The sequence below is a fragment of the Marmota monax genome, unplaced genomic scaffold (genome assembly GCF_021218885.2).
Source record: "Marmota monax isolate L192 unplaced genomic scaffold, Marmota_monax_Labrador192_F-V1.1 WCK01_AAM20220418_F8-fsc00158, whole genome shotgun sequence".
Lineage (NCBI taxonomy): Eukaryota > Metazoa > Chordata > Mammalia > Rodentia > Sciuridae > Marmota > Marmota monax.
In genome coordinates this window covers 477,891-499,724 of record NW_026694092.1, presented here as the reverse complement: position 1 = coordinate 499,724, position 21,834 = coordinate 477,891, and the positions used below count along the sequence as shown (strand labels likewise).

At 33.6% G+C, this 21,834-nt stretch overlaps 1 protein-coding gene across 6 annotated transcripts in view; it reads right to left on the bottom strand.

The window, feature by feature from the left end:
• The window catches only part of Cfap47 (cilia and flagella associated protein 47), a 424,450-nt gene that overhangs the window by 272,492 nt on the left and 130,124 nt on the right, over positions 1 to 21,834 (bottom strand). The window lies entirely within an intron of this gene.

The following is a 21,834-nucleotide window of genomic DNA, read 5'->3' as shown; positions in this document are numbered from 1 at the left end:
CATTCAAATATATCTAAAAAGAACAAATATAAAAATTGACATAAAAATCTTCAAATAACTAAAAGAAAAGAAATTCCAAAATATAGTTCACTCAGCTACTGTTAATCACAATTTGAGTTTTAAACATTCCCAGAGATTTCTAGTATCTTGCTTGAACACACATTACTATTGAATATTGCAATTGTCAAGTCAGAATTATTGGATTGTGAATAAACTGGATTTGAGAAAGAGACCAGGGATTGGTTACTGGATTCATTACCTTCTAGCTGTGATTTAAAGTAATTAAGCCTAATTTTGTATGCTATAGACTTGAGGTTGCCAGGGAAGATTTCAAACATTCATGATGCATGCATATACAAAATAATTTACACACCTTTTCTTGATATTTGTATTTCAATGCTTAGAAGGGTATAGTCTGAACATGATACTAATGAGTAGGGATTCTCATTTAAAATATAAATTTCAGAGATCTATTGATCCACATATCCCTCTCATGTTTAAACAAGACACTGAAAACTCTATTCTATAGGTTGTGATGCATTCTAATTTTTGAATGGAGTAAAAAAATTCAATCTATTTTTGCTTTCCACAATTTATCAAATGTCTCATACTACATTGTTTAATTATTTGTTAAAATTGGAATCACAAAATTATTACTAGCTTAGACTGGAAAACAGCAAGTTCCCAAGGGGCCATTTTGAATAGCAGTTCTAGAGTTTGGTGGTCTGTGTAGCATAATATTGGAGAAAGCAAATTGTATTGGTAAGATTAATACTAGTAAGCTCAAAATCTGGCTCTGTCACTTACTATGTAACCTTACAGTTGTTACTTGATTTTTCTGATCCTCAGCTTCCTTGAAAGTATTGAGTAGACTAAAGCTAGTGTATCTTGGCAATTATCACCAAAGAAACATAAATACTTTCTAGGGAAAATTAACACCATCATAGACTAAGATGTGTGTGTTTGTGTATACATGTACATACTCACATAAAATAAAGACATATACAATAAAGACAGATACATAGAAGCGCTAGATATTATAAGTGCAACACAGATTTAAAATTAACTACATGTACTATGTTCTAGATTGAGAATTTAATTGAGTTATAAATTACCTAAAAATTAACCAAGGATAAAATTTAGAAATAAAAAATGCAATTAATAAAGTTGAGAAATCAATGGACAAGTTGAATAGCAGATTAGATCATGTAAATAGAGAGTTAATGCACTGAAATGTAGGTTAATCCTATTCCTGGATACATATCTAAAGAAATGGAATTGATGTTGAGGAGATATCCATACTCCTATGTTCTTTGCAGCACTATTTACAATAGCCAGGAAATGGAAACAGCCAAATTGTCCATCAACTGATGAATGGGTAATGAAATTGTGGTACATATACACAATCTATTCTGGCATAAAATGAACAATCTATTCTGGCATAAAATGTCATTTGCAGCAACATGGATATAATTGGAGATAATTTCATTAAGTGAAATAAGTCAGGTATGGAAAAACAAATGCTGTATGATCTGACTTTATATGTGAAATCTAAAAATGCTGATCTCATAGAAGTTGAGAGTAGAATAGTGGTCACCAGAGGCCAGGGAAAGTGGGGTGGGAGAATGAGGAAAGGTTCAACAATGGGTACTAATTACAGTGGGAAAGAGCAAGAAGCTCCAGGCGTACCACTGTAAGTATGGTGACAATAAATAACAATTTTTTACCACACATTTCAAAAACCTAGAAGAAATGATTTGAAAAGTATTAAACACAAAAAATGATAAGTGTTTGAGTAGATAAATTTTACCTTATTTAAACATTACACCATGTATACATGTATCAAACATTACATGGTACCTACTAATATGTACTACTTTCATGCTTTTTAATATCAGTTAAAATAAAAATGTGCTATATATGTTAACTAGAAGAAAATGAATATACCTGTAATCATGGAAGCAAAGTGGCACTTAGGACACAGAGCATCACCAGGTATAAAAGTAATTTCATAGGCATAAAAGTTTCAATATGCCATGAAGATATTATAATTGCACAAATGAAGGCTCGTGGTAACAACCTCAACAATGTATGAAGTAAAATTGACTAAATTGTTAGAGTATACAAATATAAGTAAAAATTTTAAAAATTTAATGTAGTAATTTTTAAACAATTCTTTGTAAACAAGAATCAATAAACACATATTACTTGAAAAGCACAATAAGCAAATGTGGTTTAATATAATTCCATGGAAAATAACATTTGACACATACAAAATACAAAATATGTTCAAGCTGAAATTCTTATAAAAACTAATTAAATGCTGGCCAATAAACAAATGTCAAAAAAATTAAAAGGGGATTATCTTTGATCTTAATGAAACTACATTGAATAGCAACAGTATAATAGCCTCATGTAAACTTCTAAATAATATTTTAAAGTAAATCACTTTGAAAATGAAAAATATATTCATTAGGCCAAAGTTAGAAGGAAATCTATTGCTTAAAAATTAAATATCTGTTCAACTTGAAAACATGTAAGTGCTAGAAATAAAAATAAACTTCAAAACCTGATCAAATTTTCTATAAGAAACATCCAGCAAATCTTGTACCCAATGGTAAATGTTGGAAGGTTTTCCCATAAAACTGAACAATAGGTTGCACGCTATTCTATATTTAATTGAAGACCCATGCAAAGATAGTAAGGCAAAAAAAAAAAAATAAACATGTAATGATTGGAAAGGGAGAAAAACAGTTATATGGTATTTAAAGATAACATATTATTCAAAATTACCCCCAAAACCCAATTAAAAATAGGATTAGTAAATTGCCTTATCAACAAATTAGTCTGATATATAACTGCATGCAATAATCAACTTTATTTTTAGATAGCATATAAAAATATAGAAAATCAAATTGATAAATACCATTAACAATACCTTCAAACGATGTTAAATATCCAGGGAAAAATCTACCAAAATATGTGCAAAAGTTATACACAGAAAACTATGAAACATCACTAAGATGAACTTGAAAAGACCTTAATAAGAGGAGGAATATTGTAAAGATGTCAATTTTTTTTAATTTGATTAAAGATGAATCATAATCAAAATATCATAAAGGTACTTTTTGGTGGAAATTTATAAGTGATCCTAACATTTATGTAGAAATGAAAATGGAAGATATAAGAAAACACTAGAGAAAAGCCACAAACTTTGAATGCTTATACTACTACATATCAAGAACTATAAAATAATAGTACTTAAGCCAATTTGGTTTTGATGCAACACAATACAAATGCATCAAAGGAATAAACCACACAAATTCTCAAAAATATGGATACTTGACTTAGGAGTAAAGAAACATTATAGAGCAGACAAGGAATAGAAGAATGATATTTTCCATAATGGCATTGAATCAATTGGATAAAACCCAAAATAGTATGTAGTCATTTGGAAAAACACCTAAGAGGAATGGAGAAGACTGGTATTGAAAAAATAGGGAAAAATAGAATATCTCATGCTTTTTCTCATATCTACAAAAAAGTAAATTCGAGGAGAATCAAACATCAAATGTAAAAGACAAAACATAAACGTGCATATGCATACACATACACACAAAGGTTTCAAAAATAACAAAGGATGATATTGTTATGCATAAGGAAGAGAAAGACAAAATAACAATTAAGGTAAATATTCATAAATTAGAGTGCATGTCAAATTAGGGAGAATATATTTGTAGTACAAATAACCAACAAATAATTCTCATAAAAATACATTAAAATAATCTAAAAAATCAAATTTTTAAAAAGTAGGAAAAACAAATAAACAGATACTTTATGAAAAAGCATTCCAAATTAACAAGAATATATAAGAATTCATTTAGCAGACATAGCAACAAAATTCCTATTCATACCACACCCAATGGAAGAGTTAATATTGAAAAGACTGATTATATATATTAGGTATAAAGAACTGAACTATTTGGGTACTGCTTGTGGAAACTGACAAACATACCTTGACAAATTGGAAATATATCTTAAAACGAATTGTATTTCTATCTTATGATCTAGCAGTGTTACTCTTACATACATGTATTTCAGAAATACAAACCAAAAGAGAAAATTTCCAAAGCAGCATTATTCTTAATAGAAAAATCTTTAAACCATTCAAGTATCTTTTAACAGGAGATTGGATAAATGGGATACTCATACAATGACTAGTACATAGCATTAAAAATTACTATGCCAGCCAGGTACAGTGGTGCATTCCTATAATCTCAGCAGCTGAGGAGGCTAAGGAAGGAGTATTGCAAGTTCAAAGCCAGCCTCATCAACTTAGCGACTCTCCTAAGCAAATTACTGAGATCCTGTCTCAAAATCTAAAAAATAATAAAGACTGGGGATATAGTTCAGTGGTTAAGCACCCCTAGGTTTAACCCTGGTACAACAAAAAGAAAGAAAATTAAAATAAAATAACTATGCCTACATGTAAATAAGTAAATAAATATATGAATCCCATGAACATAATACTGATCCAAAAGATACAGCACAAAGCAATGCAAACTGTATGATTCTCCCTATAAAAAGTTCAAAAACAGAAAAACCAACAAATGATTTATAATTTAGGATAATGGTTGTCTTCTTGGAAGGTTAAAGAGAAGGGTGGAACTCTGAGATGCTATTTTTTGTTCTGGTATACATGGGTCTATGTGTGGGTCTATACTTGGTTTGTGGGCCTCTGTCCATGCATGTCTTATTTCTTGATTTAAAAGAGTTAAGGGGAAACAGACTGTACCTTCACAGTTCCTCTAGCACATGAAAATTAATTTAAATTAACAAGTTAAAATTAGTGCCCAGAGGTCTGTTAGTGGAAAAAGCAATATTGTTAGTCATATAACTTAATTGCTCATTGGAAGAACAAATTATGATTTAAAAACTATCCACTCTTTTCTACATATTCCACAAATGAAGACTTTACTAAGTAAAAGACTAATAATTATAGCCATATTCTTTCCCCTCTTGTTTAAGTATTACAATATTAAAAGATTTTAAGTTTCTTTTCAATTATGAGAATTCATATACTTTGGAGATGGAAGCGTACTCATGCAAAAGGTTCAGTGTACTTACTATCTATCTTTTACATTAAAGAAATCCATCACAATTTACTGCTATAGCCAACACAACAGCTGCAATATGGTTAAAGAAGGAATCTATTTTGAAAATAAAAATTTTAAAATGTTTCATTACTCTGTAATGTGCAGAAGTGGGAAGAAATCAAGGAACTCAACTCTAATTAGTTATTACAACCACTTTCACTTTAATTTTTAGTTTAAATTTAAAATCAAGTTTCTGTACCTTTATTGGGTACTACTGGCAGTCTGAATGGGCAAAATGCTCAGAAATGACAGTGACATTTTGTCATATTATTAAATCTATCAATGAGCTTGTCAGCTCAAAGCTTCAAAACACAATGCTTTCTCACTCCTCACTTTCTCTCTTCAAATGTGTGTGTTTGTGTATACATATACACACATAAAATTTTAAAATTATTAAAAATCTTCAAATAAAGAATTAGAATTAATAAATTCCTATGTCAAGCTTGGGGAAAATCCTAAGGGAAGGTAAAATATTCATGAAATATAATTTGAACAAATACTCAAATGATGAGTTTTAAACGAACTCTCCAATGCCAAATAGAAGAAGAGTTGTCAAAAGTGATTAATGAAACTCAGAAATATATAACATGATTAACATAATCCTATTAAACTTATTAATAATAGATAACATTTACTGAACACTTACTAGATCTGAAGCTCTATTCTAATATGACTTTAAAGGGGCTGGGAATGTAACTCAGTGGTAGGGCATTTGCTAAACATTCTCTGTGTCTAGGATTTGATTTCTAGCACCCCAAAAAATAAAATTAAATTAAAAAGTTACATATGACAATATAACTTTAAGGTATTAACTCTTCTAAATATAAGAGCAGCTCTATAAAGTAGGCATTATGTCCATTTTGCAGATGAGATAAAAGAAAGCATAAAAAACACACTGTCCTCATTTTGTATGCTCTCATTGTGAATGATAAACATTTCACTGGTGAATGTTTCTTTGTAAGAATATATATACTTATACTAAATGAGAGACCCTGAGATGGAACAACATAAACTCTTCCCCCTAAGATTCCTGACTGGCATTGAAGGATTTGGTGTATGGTAGCTGTAGGGAGGTATCAGAGTGAAATTCTAGAACAGCATTAATGCATACTACAATTACTTATCTTAGATAAAGTGGGATATCCAATATGACTTAAATGATTCTAAGATCACTTGCTTAGAGATCTCTCCAGTTGTGTTGAGAGAAAATACTAATTCCTACAATTCATCAAAACTGAAGTGAGCAGATTGTAATATTTAGTGTGTTTTCTCTGATAATTTCTGAAATAAAAACTGCATTACCTTGTCTTTTTCAAGTTATTCTCATCTTTTAGTGATTTGGGGAAAACTAAAAAGAAATAATACTTTTTGGCCTCCAGAAAGTACAGAAAGGCTAAAAATTAATCAATAAGTAGGAACACCCTTCAAATAATTTCTTTGGTTTTTCCTTTCTACCTGAATATTTAGTGAATTGGCAATAGAACTGGGCCTCATTGCCCTTGCTGCCACAATTTGGTATTTGTAGAGAGTAAAATTAATTCATATACCAACAAAGCAAGCTTTCTGACAACAGTCATCATTAGATTCAGGAAAGGGGATACACAAACATGTCAAAAATGTTTCAGTAATTTTGGAAAGACATAAAACCTATTTTAGAGGGGACAAGATGGCAGATCAGAGGTGAAGCACCATTTATCAAGCAGCAGAAATACTGCTTTTCCTTGAGGCTGAGAATGAAAAATCCTGAGACTGGAGGAGCAGTTTGCCCTAGCCAACCCAGAGACTGTTCAACTTATTAAACTGGTCTAAAAAAAGTTGCCCTGAGTTTATCAATCATTTGCAGAGAACTGATCCAGGGATCATCTTGGGACTACAGTGCTATGCAATAACAAGAACTGGAAACCCAGATCCCTGAGTTCATGAATAGATCCACATAAACCTGAGACTGCCAAAGACTTAACTGAGCCTAACAAGCCCCTGGAAAATCAGAAACCAAGAACATTTTTCCTGGAGGGAATGCAAGTTGAATAGACAGGAGATAAGCTGACTCTCCCCATCTTGTGAGTCCAAGAAGGGAAGTTTGGAAGTCTTAAACCTCAACCTTCAACTTGGTGAGTAACATAATAAAAAAGGAAGGACTTGACAACTTATAGTCCATATTCCCATTCTCACTTCATACCTCAAGAAGAAATGAAAAGAAAATCAATTGGGCATAGACTGTGAACATATTTGCTATTTTGTCCACCATACTAGAAATGACTCCTTAATTTCTTAACTTTTCAACAAGATTCCCCCCCACACACCATTTTTGTTGTTGTTCTATTTTACTTTTCCCAATTTGGTTTTTGTTTTATTGGAATGTGCACTGATTGATTCAATGACACCTATACATCTAGTCTGTTGGTGATGCTTTCCAATGAATTTTCAAGTTGGTTTATTGTTTTATTGTTTCCTTCATTTTTGAGGATTTCTGCTTCATTTGTTTTCACAATCTGTATTTGTTTCTCCTCATTTCTAGCCCTTGTTTTAAGGTGTTATTTTCCCATGCTCTATATTTTGAGGGTTAGGGTTTGTGATTAGCATGTTTTAATTTTGTTTGTGTAGTCTTTGCACTACTCTAAATCCTTTGTGTTCTTCTCTCTTTTTTGAATTTCTGACAGCCAAATTCCATTCTCTCTCCTCCTTTATAATCTTAATTCTATTTTCTTCTTCCCCTTCCTCATTAACAACATATCCTAAGTTACCACTGCATCTGCCCTATTCACCCTTTCAAATTGCAAACACTTTTTTACCCTCCTATCTTCTTTCCTCATACTCAATTTAACACCTCTTAAGACTATGTATAGAACATCTGCCCCTACCACCAATGCTACAGCAATAATTAATTCAACAGAAGTTATAGACAACACTTATTGTTTGATTTTATGCCAGACATAATTCACGATTATTTACTGTTTTTACTGATGGAAATTGCTGATTCTAATATTTCTCCATATTGTACCAATTAACACTGTAGATATAAAAATATGAACCAAGTACCTAGTCTACCATTATATATTGTTTGCATACTTTGTTGCTATCATTAGGCTTCCTCACAAACTGTGAGGTACTAGTAACAGAGAGGGACACTATAAACTCATAAGGTAGAAAATCTACAGCTTCAGATCCATCCAGATAGCTGGTGAGACACAAAGCAATATGAAAAAGCAAGGGAACAAACCATCCGGAAAAAACATAGAATATTTCAACAACAGACTCCATTGACACCTCACTGGAGGAAATGGCAGAGACAGAATTCATTAAGTTCATGGTTAAACTGATCTATGAGGTAAAAGAAATGACAGAGATACAAGAAGTGAAATATCACTGCAATAAAGAGATAAAGATTGTGGAAAAAAATCAAGCAGAAATCCTCAAAATGAAGGAAACAATAATCAACTTGAAAATTCATTGGAAAGCATCACCAACAGACTAGACTACTTGGAAGACAGAGTTTCAAGCATAAAGATAAAATATATAATCTTGAAAATAAAGTTGACCACAGAGAAAAGTCTTTAAGAGACCATGGACCAAATTTCCAAATAAATTGGAATAGCATGAAAAGACCAAACCTAAGATTTATTAGGATACATGAAGGCTTGAATGCACAACCTTTTCAAAGAAATAATATCAGAAAATTTCCCAACCCTTAAGAATTAAATGGAAAAAATCAAATACAGAAGGCTTACAGGACCCCAAATATACAAAATGACAAAAGGCCCACACCAAGGAACATTATTATAACAATACCTAAAATACAGAATATACAGAATAAGGGTAGAAATTTAAAGGCTGCTATAGAAAAACAATGGATCACGTTTAGATGGAGAACAATCTGAACCTCAGCTGATTTCTTAACTCAGACACTCAAAAGATATATATGGCCAGATTGGATTAAAATACAAGACCCAGCAAATAAGCTGTGTCTCCAAGAGACTCACCTTATAGGCAAAGACGTCCACAGACTGAAGGTAAAAAATACAATATTCAGAATGGGGTTGTGGCTCAGTGGTAGAACACTTGCCTGGCATGTGTAAGGCACTGGGTTCAAACCCCAGCACCACATAAAAAAATGAAAATACTAAATAAAGGTATTGTGTCCATCTACAACTAAAAAAATGTTTTAAAAATACATCATTCACATGTATCTCATAAAAAATCAGGAGTTTCTATCCTCATATCAGATAAAGCGAACTTCAAGCCAAAGTTAATCAGAAGGGAGAAAGGAGGACATTTCATATGGCTTAAGGGAAATATACAGCAAGACATAACAATTAAAAATATTTATGCTCCAAATAATGGAGCATCTACATACATCATACAAACTCTTCTCAATTTCAAGAAGCAAACAGACAACAACACAATAATACTGGGTGACTTTAACATACCTGTCTCACCACTTGATAGATCCTCCAAACAAAAACTAAATAAAGAAGCAACAGAACTGAAAGTTGCAATTAATAATTTCGACTTAACAGAAATATATAAAATAATTCATCTGTCAATGACTGAATATATTTTTTTCTCAGCACCACATGGATACTTCTCTCAATAGACATCTCTCAGCAAATAAAAAAAAAATAATATTACCCTGCATTCTATCTGATCATAATGGAATTAAATTAGAAATCAATGACAAATTAAAAAATAGAAGCTACTGTAATACCTAGAGACTAAATAATACACTATTGAATGACCAATGAATAGTAGAATAAATCAGGGATGAAATTAAAAAATACTTAGAGGTAAATGAAAATAGCGACATAACATATCGAAATCTCTGGGATACTATAAAAGCAGGTTCTAAGAGGAAAGTTCATTGCTTTGAACTCATTCATTAAAAGAATAGAAACCCAACAATTAAATAATCTAATTATACATCTCAAAACTCTATAAAAATAAGAGTAAATCAGCACCAAAACAATAGAAGACAGGAAATAATTAAACACAGAGCTGAAAACAATAAAATTGAAACAAAAGAACAATTAAAAAAAATCAATGAAACAAAAAATTGGTTCTTTGAAAAAATAAATAAGGCTAGTAAACCCTTAGCCAATCTAATGAAGGAAGACGAAACTCAAATTACTAAAATTCATGATGAAATTGGAAATATCATGACAGATACTACTGAAATACAAATGATAATCAGAAACTATTTTCAAAATATATGCTCCAATAAAACAGAAAATCTTAAAGACATTGACAAATTTTTGGAGCTATAAACCATCTAAATTGAACCAGGAGGACACAGAAAATTTAAACAGATCAACTTCAAGCAATGAAATTGAAGACACCATCCAAAGCCCACCAACAAAAAAACCCCAAAGATCAGACAGATTCTCAGCAGAGTTCTATCAGACCTTCAAGAAGAATTAATGCTAATCCTTCTCAAATTATTCCATGAAATAAAAAAGGGAATCTTTCCAAACTCATTCAATGAAGCTAGTATCACCTTGCTACCAAAACCAAAGACACATTAAGAAAAGAAAACTTCAGACCAACATCCCTGCTGAACATAGATGCAAAAATTCTTAATAAAAACTAGCAAATTGCATATAAAATGTAATAAAAAGACAGTGCACCATAATCAAGTGGGGTTTATCTCAGGGATGCAAGGTTGGTTAAATATACGGAAATTAATAAACGTAATTCATCACATCGATAGACTTAAAGACAAGAATCACATGATTATCTCGATAGATGAATGAAAAACATTTTACAGAATACAGCACACATTCATACTCAAAACACTAGAAAAACTAGGGATAGTAGAAATAGACCTCAACATTGTAAAAGCTATATATGCTAAACCCAAGACCAACCTCATTTTCAATGGAGAAAAAAATGAAAACTTTCCCTGTAAAAATTGGAACAACACAGTGATGCTCTCTTTCACCACTTCTATTCAACATTAGTCCTTGAAGTCCTAGGCCATAGCAATTAGACACAGGAAAGAGATTAAATGGATCTGAATAGTTAAAGAAGAACTCAAACTATCCCTAATTGTCAACAACATGATTCTATATTTAGAAGACCCAAAAACTGCACCAAAAAGCTTCTTGAACTCATAAATGAATTCAGAAAAGTAGCAGGATGTAAAATTAACACCCATAAATCAACTGTGTTCCTATATAACAATGATGAATCAGCTGAAAGAGAAATTAGAAAAAACTATCCCATTCACAACAGCCTCAAAAAATAAGAGAATTCCCACAGACCTCTCCTCCCCATTAGTTCCACCTCCCTACCTATTCCCACCTCTTTCTCTTCTCTTTTCTTCTCTTCTCTCCCCAGTTCCCAAATTCAGACATTTAACTGTCTAGTGCTCTTCTTCTAACTTCTTGGATGTAACTCAAGGCCCACTTGCAACATACAGCGGACACTTTAAAAATTCCATCTTGGAGGGAGGGAGGAAGATGGCAGGATAGAAGAAGTCCTGTTTCTGGCTGCTCTGTGGCATGAAGCTGGGAGAACAGAGGAGCAGCTTCTCCACAGGGTTTCGCCTAGACAGGGTACAACATCTTAGAGAGTGTGGGAAGACCCCTAAACAGTGGATTTTCGCAGAAATCACCAGCGCTGCAATCACCAGCGCAGAAATCAGAAATTCTGGGCATGAGTAGTTCTCCAGACTCCAGCCCCAAAGCCCGCAGTTCTAGCTCAAGCATGGATCACAAATGGCTTAGCGGAAATACCTACCTCTGCAGAACTCCAGCCTGTGCACCGCTCCCATGCAGGTCACCCCGATGCTGCCTATCCATAGCACAAGGCCGTCACCCAGCTTCCACCACATCACCAGACACCCTGGCACTGGAGGCAGACCGACTACATCTTGGAAAACCTTCCTCGCCATTTTTTTAGGTGGGCGTGGCTATCAGACCGGATCACCATTTGAGCAGGTACCTGATTTCCAGCCCCCCACCCCCTCCAGCTGTGGTAACCCAACACAGTGACCACCCAACACAAAAATAGCTCTCAGTTGGACAGGAGTGCAGTGTGAAGAGGGCGCTGCCCACATGGAGTGAGCCTAGGAGTGACAGGTCCCACAATTGGGACCTGATAAGTAAGACAGGGGAGGGGACTAAAGTCTGGAGCATAACAGAGAGACCTGGATCTGGGAAATCTCCAGGCAAGACAGGGAGATGATACCAGGGGCACAAGTCAGATGAGTGGTAGTAAAGAAAGACCCATGAGGCACTATTTCCCTTCTGGGACTTGTGGGCTGTACGCCCTGCTTCCAGACACTCCACACCAAGTCCAGTCTTCACACCCTGGTTACTACACCATCCTGAGGGCAGAGACATCTACTGGATGAGAAGACAAAGAAACATATCTCTAAAGAGTTTTTTTTTTTCTTCTTTTGTTTCTCTTCTACCCTTCTATCCTCCAGCCCTCACATCCCCAACATATGTGAAACCAAGAACCTTGCGTGAAATAGGACTTTGAGGACTGAATCACCTGAATTGCATAAGCCCCTTTTTTCTTTCTCTTTTATTTTTCTTTCATTCTTTCTTTCCCTTTTTTTCTCTTTCATCTTCCTTCACCTGCCAAATTTTACTATTTTTACATCCTGTGTTTTTATAAATACATGTGTGTTTGTTTTATGTATTCTACTGTCTTGCCATGTAATTGTCTACCTCAAATTACTTCCTATCTATTCTCCTGCTACTAAACCTACTCACTAGATTTCTCTCCTTCTCATTTCCTAAGATACATTAACTCTATACCCTCACATCTTTTCCCTTCAGCATATTGTTCTACGCCTGATCCCCAGTTCAATGTCCACTGCCAGAAACTATAAACCTTTTTATGAAACTACTAATTATATTTTAAGTAATAATTGAATCCAACATTTCTGGACATTGAGACTAATCTGTATATGTCTTGATAACAACAATTTGTTCATAGGTGATGTACTGCTGATATTGGGATCTGTTAACATTGTCCTTCCCAACAAAGGAGCGATCTTGGAACCCTACAAGAGCACTACAAATCTATAGAGTAAAAACAATAACACACCAGAGGCACAGAGCTAGAAAGGAAAACACGTAAGCAACATGAAAAGAAAAGGGAAGAAAGTACCACAAACAAATCACAACAACACATCATTACAAGCATTGGCAGCTACAGCAGAAAAAATTACAGAAAGTTTTCAGGTATACATGGTTAAAATGTTTTAGGATGTCAAAGAAGACATAAGAGAACAAATACAGGCAGTGAAAGATCACTTTGACAATGAGCTACATAAACAAATCCAAGGGAGATAGAGGTTCTACCAAAAACAAAAACAAAAAAAATAGAAATCCTTGAAATGAAAGAAATAATAAACCAAATTAAAAACTCAAATAAAAGCATCACCAACAGAGTAGACCACTTAGAAACTTAGAAGATAGGACATCAGACAATGAAGATCAAATAAATCATCTTGAAAAGAACATACACCACACAGCGAAAATGATAAGAAACCACACGTAGAACATTCAAGAAATATGGGACAGCATAAAAAGACCAAATTTAAGAGTCATTGAGATAGAGGAAGACACAGAATTTCAAACCAAAGGAATGCACAATCTATTCAATGAGATAATATCAGAAAATTTCCCAAGCATGAAGAATGAATTGGAAAACCAAATACAAGAGGCTTAAAGGACAACAAATGTACAAAATTACAACAGATCTACACCAAGGCATATTATAATGAAAATGCCTAGCATACAGTATAAGCATCTTAAAAGCCACAAGAGAGAGGAATCAGATCACATATAAGGGGAGACCAAATCGTATCTTAGCAGATTTTTCAATCCAGAACCTCAAAGCCAGGAGATTGTGGAACAACACATTCCAAGCTCTGAAAGAACATGGATGCCAACCAAGAATCTTATATCCAGCAAAACTAAGTTTTAGATTTGATGATGAAATAGAAACCTTCCATGATAAACAAAAGTTAAAAGAATTTACAACTAGAAAGCCTGCACTTCAGAACATCCTCAGTAACATATCCAAAGAAGAGGAAATGAAAAACAATGAGGAAAATCAAGCAGAGGGAGGGATTACCCTAAAGGAAAATATAATCAGAGGAGAAACCAAATCATGTGAAATACCAAAAATAAACAAAAATGGCTGGGAATACAAATCATGTCTCAATAATAACCCTGAATATTAATGGCCTAAACTCACCAATCAAAAGACATAGACTAGCAGACTGGATTAAAAAAAAGACCCAACAATATGCTTCCTCCAAGAGACTCCTCTCATAGAAAAAGATATACACACACTGAAGGTGAAAGGTTGGCAAAAATCATACCACTCACACGGACTGCAGAAGCAAGCAGGGGTTTCCATACTCATATCAAATAAAGTCAGATGTCAAGCCAAGGTTAAACGAAAAAGATAAAGATGAAAATTACATACTGCTCAAGGGAACCATACACCAACAAGACATAACAATCATAAATACACATGCCCCAAACAATGGAACAGCTATGTTCATCAAACAAACTCTTCTCAAGAGTCATAATGACCAAAATACAAAAATCTTGGGTGACTTTAACACACCTCTCTCACCACTGCATAGATCTTCCAAACAAAAGTTGAATAAAGAAACTATTGAACTCAATAACACAATCAATAACTTAGACTTAATTTACATATATAGAACATTTCAACCTGCATCAAGCAGATACACTTTTTTCTCAGCAGCACATAGATCCTTCTCTAAAATACACCATAAGCAACTCTTAGCAAATACAAAAAAGTAGAGATACTACCAGGCATTTTATCAGATCATAATGGAATGAAATTAGAAATCAATGACAAAATAAAAAATAAAAATTTCTCCATCACCTGGAGAATAAACAATATGCTACTAAATGAACAATGGGTCATAGAAGATATCAAAGAGGAGATTAAAAAATTCTTAGTGGTAAATGAGAACATAGACACAACCTATCGGAATCTCTGAGACACTATGAAAGTAGTACTAAAAGGAAAATTCATTGCATGGAGTTCATTCCTTAAAAGAAGAAAAAATTAACAAATAAATGACCTCACATTACATCTCAATGACCTAGTAAAAGAAGAACAAATCAAAAGCAGTAAAAGGCAAGAAATAATTAAAATTAGAGCTGAAATCAATGAAATCGAAACAAAAGAAACAATTGAAAAAATTGACAAAACTAAAATTAGTTCTTTGAAAAAATAAATAAAATTGACAGACCATTAGCCATGCTAATGAAGATAAGGAGAGAGAGAATTCAAATTACCAGCATATGTGATGAAAAAGGCAATATCACAACAGACACTACAGAAATACAGAGGATAATTAGAAATTATTTTGAAATCTTATACTCCAATAAAATAGAAGACATTGAAGGCATCGACAAATTTCTTAAATCATACGATTTGCCCAGATTGAGTCAGGAAGATACATACAATTTAAACAGACCAATATCAAGTGAGGAAATAGAAGAAGCCATCAAAAGCTTACCAACCAAGAAAAGCGCAGGACCAGATGTATACACAGCCAAGTTCTATAAGACCTTTAAAGAAGAAGTAATACCAATACTCTTCAATTTATTTTAGGAAATAGAAAAAGAGGCAGTAATTCCAAACTCATTCTATGAGGCCAATATCACCCTGATCCCAAAACCAGGCAAAGACACTTTAAAGAAAGAAAACTTCAGACCAATATCTCTAATGAACATAGATGCAAAAATTCTCAATAAAATCCTGGCAAATCAAATACAAAAACATATCAAAAAGATTGTGTACCATGATCAAGTGGGATTCATCCCAGAAATGCAAGGTTGGTTCAACATACGGAAATCAATAAATGTAATTCATCACATCAATAGACTTAAAACAAGAATCATATGATCACCTCAATAGATGTATAAAAAGCATTTGACAAAATACAGCAGCCCTTTATGTTCAAAACACTAGAAAAACTAGGGATAACAGAAACATATCTCAACATTGTAAAGGCTATCTGTGCTAAGCCTCAGGCCAACATCATTCTAAATGAAGAAAAATTGAAGGCATTCCCTCTAAAAACTGGAACAAGACAGGGATGCCCTTTTTCACCACTTCTATTCAACATAGTTCTTGAAACACTGGCCAGAGCGATTAGACAGACAAAAGAAATCAAAGGGATATGTATAGGAAAAGAAGGACTTAAGTTAGCACTATTTGCTGACAATATGATTCTATACCTAGAAGACCCAAAAACTCCACCAGAAAACTTCTAGAACTAGTAAATGAATTCAGCAAAGTAGCAGGATAAAAAATCAACACCCATAAATCAAAGGCATTTCTGTATATCAGTGACAAAGCCTTTGATAAGGAAATGAGGAAAACTAACCCATTCACAATATCCTAAAAAAAAAATAAGATACTTGGGAATCAACTTAACGAAAGAGGTGAATGATCTATACAATGAAAGCTACAGAACCCTAAAGAGAGAAATCAAAGAAGACCTTAGAAGATAGAAAGATCTACCTTGCTCTTGGATAGGCAGAATTAATATTATCAAAATGACCATACTACCAAAAGCACTATGCAGACTTAATGCAATTCTGATCAAAATCCCAATGGCATTCTTCATAGAAATAGAAAAAGCAATCATGAAATTCATCTGGAAAAATAAAAGACTCAGAATAGCTAAAGCAATCCTTAGCAGGAAGAGCAAAGCAAAGGAGGTGACATCACTATACCAGACTTTAAACCATACTACAGTACAATAGTAACAAAAACAGCATGGTATTGGCACCAAAACAGACTGGTAGTCCAATGGTACAGAATAGAGAACACAGAGACTAACCCACAAAATTACAATTATCTTATATTAGACAAAGGTGCCAAAAACATGCATTGGAGAAAAGATACATTTTCAACAAATGGTGCTAGGAAAACTGGAAATCCATGTGCAACAAAATGAAATTGAACCCATATCTGTCACCATGCACAAAACTTAACTCAAAATGGATCAAGGACCTAGGAATTAAACCAGAGACGCTGCATCTAATTGAAGAAAAAGTAGGCCCTAATATTCATCATGTGGGATTAGGCCCCAACTTCCTTAATAAGACTCCTATAGCATAAGAATTAAAACCAATAATCAATTAATGAGATGCAATCAAACTAAAAAGTTTCTTTTCAGCAAAAGAAATAATCTGTGAGGTGAACAGAGAGCCTATCCTGGGAGCAAATTTTCACCCCTCACACATTAGATAGAGCACTAATCTCTAGGGTATATAAAGAACTCAAAAAGCTAAACACCAAAAAAAAAAAAACCCAAATAACCCAATCCAAATGGGCCAGGGACCTGAACAGATACTTCTCAGAAGAGGATATACAATCAATCAACAAATATATGAAAAAATGCTCATCATCTCTAGCAATCAGAGAAATGCAAATCAAAACTACTCTAAGATTTCATCTCACTCCAGTCAGAATGGCAGCTATTATAAAGACAAACAACAATAAGTGTTGGCGAGTATGTGGGGGAAAAGGGACACCCATACATTGCTGGTGGGACTGCAAATTGGTGCAGCCAATATGGAAAACAGTATGGAGATTACTTGGAAATCCGGGAATGGAATGACCATTTGACTCAGCTATCCCTCTCTTTGGACTATACCCAAAGGACTTAAAAACAGCATACTACAGGGACACAGCCACATCAATGTTTATAGCAGCACAATAGCTAAACTGTGGAGCCAACCTAGATGACCTTCAGTGGATGAATGGAATAAAAAAATGTGGCATATGTACACAATGGAATTTTACCCAGCAATAAAAGAGAATAAAATCATGGCATTTGCAGGTAAATGGATGGCTTTAGAGAGGATAATACTAAATGAAGTTAGTCAATCCCAAAAAAAAAAACAAATGCTGAATGTTTTCTCTCCCTGATATAAGGAGGCTGACTCATAGTGGGGTAGGGAGAGGGAGCATGAGATAAATAGGTGAATTATAGATATGGAAGAGGGGTGGGAGGGGAAGGGAGGAGGCAGGGAATTAGGAAGGATGGAGGAATGTGATGGATATCATTATCCAACGTACATGTATGAAGACACGAATCGGGTGTCAATCTACTTTATATACAAACAGAGATAGGAAAAATTGTGGTATATATGTGTAATAAGAACTGTAATGCAAAAAAAAAACCCAAAGTACATGTATAAAGACATGAATTGACATGAACACACTTTATATACAAAGATATAAAAAATTGTGCTCTATATGTGTAATAAGAATTGTAATGCATTCCGCTGTCATGTATTTAAAAAAATAAAATCAATTAAATTTTTAAAAAGCCATCTTCCCTTAATGACTATGTAACCTGAAAAAAATTAAAATAAAAAAATATTTGAGAATCAATCAAACAAAAGAGGTGAAAGACTTCTACAATGAAAACTACAGAACATTAAGGAAAGAAATTGAAGAAGGCCTTAGAATGTGGAAATATCTCCCATGTTCATGCATGGGCAGAATTAATATTGTCAAAATGGCCATACTCCCAAAAGCACTATACAGATTTAATGCAATTCCAATTAAAATGCCAATGATGTTCTTCATAAAAAGAAAAAGCTGGGCTGGGGATGTGGCTCAAGTGGTAGTGTGCTCGCCTAGCATAAGTGAGGCACTGGGTTCGATTCTTAGCACCACATAAAAATAAAATAAAGATATTGTGTCCACCTAAAACTAAAACATAAATATGTTTTAAAAAGAAAAAGCTGTCATGAAATTCATTTGGAAAAATAAGAGGCCCAGAATAGATAAAGCAATCCTCAGCGAGAAAAGTGAAGCAAGAGGCATTACAATACTAGACCTTAAATTATACTACAGAGCTGTGGTAACAAAAAATGGCATGGTATTGGCACCAAAACAGATATGAACACTAATAGAATAGAATAGAAGACAGAGTAGACAAACCCACATAAATACAATTATCTCATACTAGACAAGGCACCAAAAACACACTGGAGAAAAGACAGCCCTTCAAATGGTGCTAGGAAAAGTAGAAATCCTCACATAGTAGAATGAAACTGAACCCCTATATCTCACCCAGCACAAAACTCAACTCAAGGTGGATCAAGGACCTTGGCATTAGACCAGAGACCCTGCACATACTAGAAGAAAAAGCAGGCCCAACTCTCCATTATGTCAGTTTAGGAACTAACTTCCTCAGTAAGACTCCTAAAGGGCAAAAAGTAAAATCAAGAATCAATAAATGGGATGGCATCAAACTAAAAAGCTTCTTCACAGCAAAGGAAACAATCAAGAACATGAAGAGAGACCCAACAGAATGGGAGAAAATCTTTGCCACCTATACCTCAGATAGAACATTAACCTCCAGGATATACAAAGAACTAAAAAAAAACACCAAAAAAACAAATAACCCAATCAATAAACTGGCAAAGAACTGAACAAGCACTTCACAGAAGTTGAAATAGAAATGGTCAACAAATATAAGAAAAAATTTTGAACACCTCCAATAATTAGAAAAATGCAAATTAAAACCACACTGAGGTTTCCTCTCACTCCAGTCAGAATGGCAATTATCAAGAATATTAAGAATAGTAAATATTGGTGAGGATGAGGGGAGAAAGGTACACTTATACATTGCTGCTGGGACTGCAAATTGGTGCAGACACTCTGGAAAGCAGTAGATATTCATCAGAAAACTTGGAATGGAACCATTATTTTACCTAGTTATCACACTCCTTGGTATATATCCAAAGGACTTAAAATCAGTATACTATAATGACACAGCCACTTCAATGTATATAGCAGGTCAATTCACAATAAACTATGGAACCAACCTAGGTGCCCTTCAACAGTTGAATGGCTAAAGAAAATGTGGTACATATACACAATGGAATATTATTCGGCTATAAAGAATGAAATTATGGCATTTGCCAGTAAATGGATGGAACTAGAGAATATCATGCTAAGTGAAACAAGCCAATCACAAATAACCAAAAGCTGAATGTTCTCTCCAATATGTGGATGCTGACTCACAATAGGCTGGGGGTGTGGGGGTGAGCGAAGGAGAGGCTCACCAGATTGGAAAGAGTATAATTGCGGGAAGGGGAAATGGGAAAAAAAATAGTAGAATGCATTGGACGTAAGTTTCCAGTGCTCATATATGAATACACAACCAGTGTAACTTCACATCATATACAACCACAAAAATGGGAAGTTATACTCCATTTATATATGATATGTCAAAATATACTCTACTGTAATGTATAACTAAAAAGAACAAATTTTTAAAAAAGAATAAATTTAATACCCATAAAACATATATAATGATTCCTTGCCTAATCTATATTAATCATTATTAGTAGTAAACTCATCACAAAAATATTTAAAAGGAAGAAAATAAGACAGATAATGCAAAGTAAATTCAATGGTGCATGGATCATTAGATTATAGTAATGAAAGCAATAACTAAAATAATGAGTCATTATGATGGGAGTAAAAGAAGATAATAGGAAGAGTGAAACAGAAATGTTTGAGAAGGAAGGGCAACTCCGTGTTCAGGAAAAATAAATTGAACACATGCACTCATCTTCTCTCCCTCTCAAAATATTTCTAACATGTCAGAAAAATGGGAGAAAGGGAATAAGCCTATAATGACATTGAAATTGGGAAAGAGACCATGAGTATACCAGAAAATTTGAAGGGTATCTATTAGACAGAGAATGGATAGAACTGAATTGAGGGATCAATAGAATTGATACACTGTATAGCAGTATGCTATAGGGGAAACAATAAACCCTTTTCCTAGAGGAATAAAACGAGGCTCCAACTTTAGTGTTGACAGAGAAGAAGACAGTCACACATGGTACAGTGATCATTACAGTTAACTGCTATATATGGAAAATCCAGGATTGATCTACTATCCCACAAAACATGTAAAGGACACAAAAGTAGTCTTTGCCTTCAGGAAAAATTGGAGATCTCTCAAAATAAAATCAACCCCCAGCTATCTGGGAAATTTATGGCACCTACAGTGGATGTTCATGTTTTAAATTCCCCCTTCCTTTTGCATTCTGTCTGGTCTAGAACCCTAAAGTATGTATGTTACCATGAATTGGCAACTTGCTAACAACTTTTGTCTGATTTTTAATTTGGGAAAATAGTTCATGGAAAAACAAACATTCAGAGTATCCAGAGAAACCCTTGTCCTCTGCTTATAGCAAAAAACAAATCTTTTGTGTGTGTGTGTGTGTGTGTGTGTGTGTGTATATATATATATATATATATATATATATATATATATAAATGAATGATAATCAAAACTAGAAATAATTAAGGAAAACCATTAACAACTGAAACAAAAATCAAATTAAAAATATAAAATAATGAAGAACTCAGGAGAGATGATATGATTCAATGAAAATTAAAACTGATGAAAACACTCATACTATAAATGAGCTACTCAAAATTTCTGCATGTATCTATAATTCAAAAACAGAATGGTATATAAGACATAAAGAAGAAGGGAAGAAAAGGAAAAAGGGGAAGGAATAGGGAGAAAAGAATAAGAGATCAGGGAAGGAGAAAGGGAATAATTAAAGAAAAACAGCATGTTTGGAAAATGAACTATAAATACTGATTAAAATATTTACAG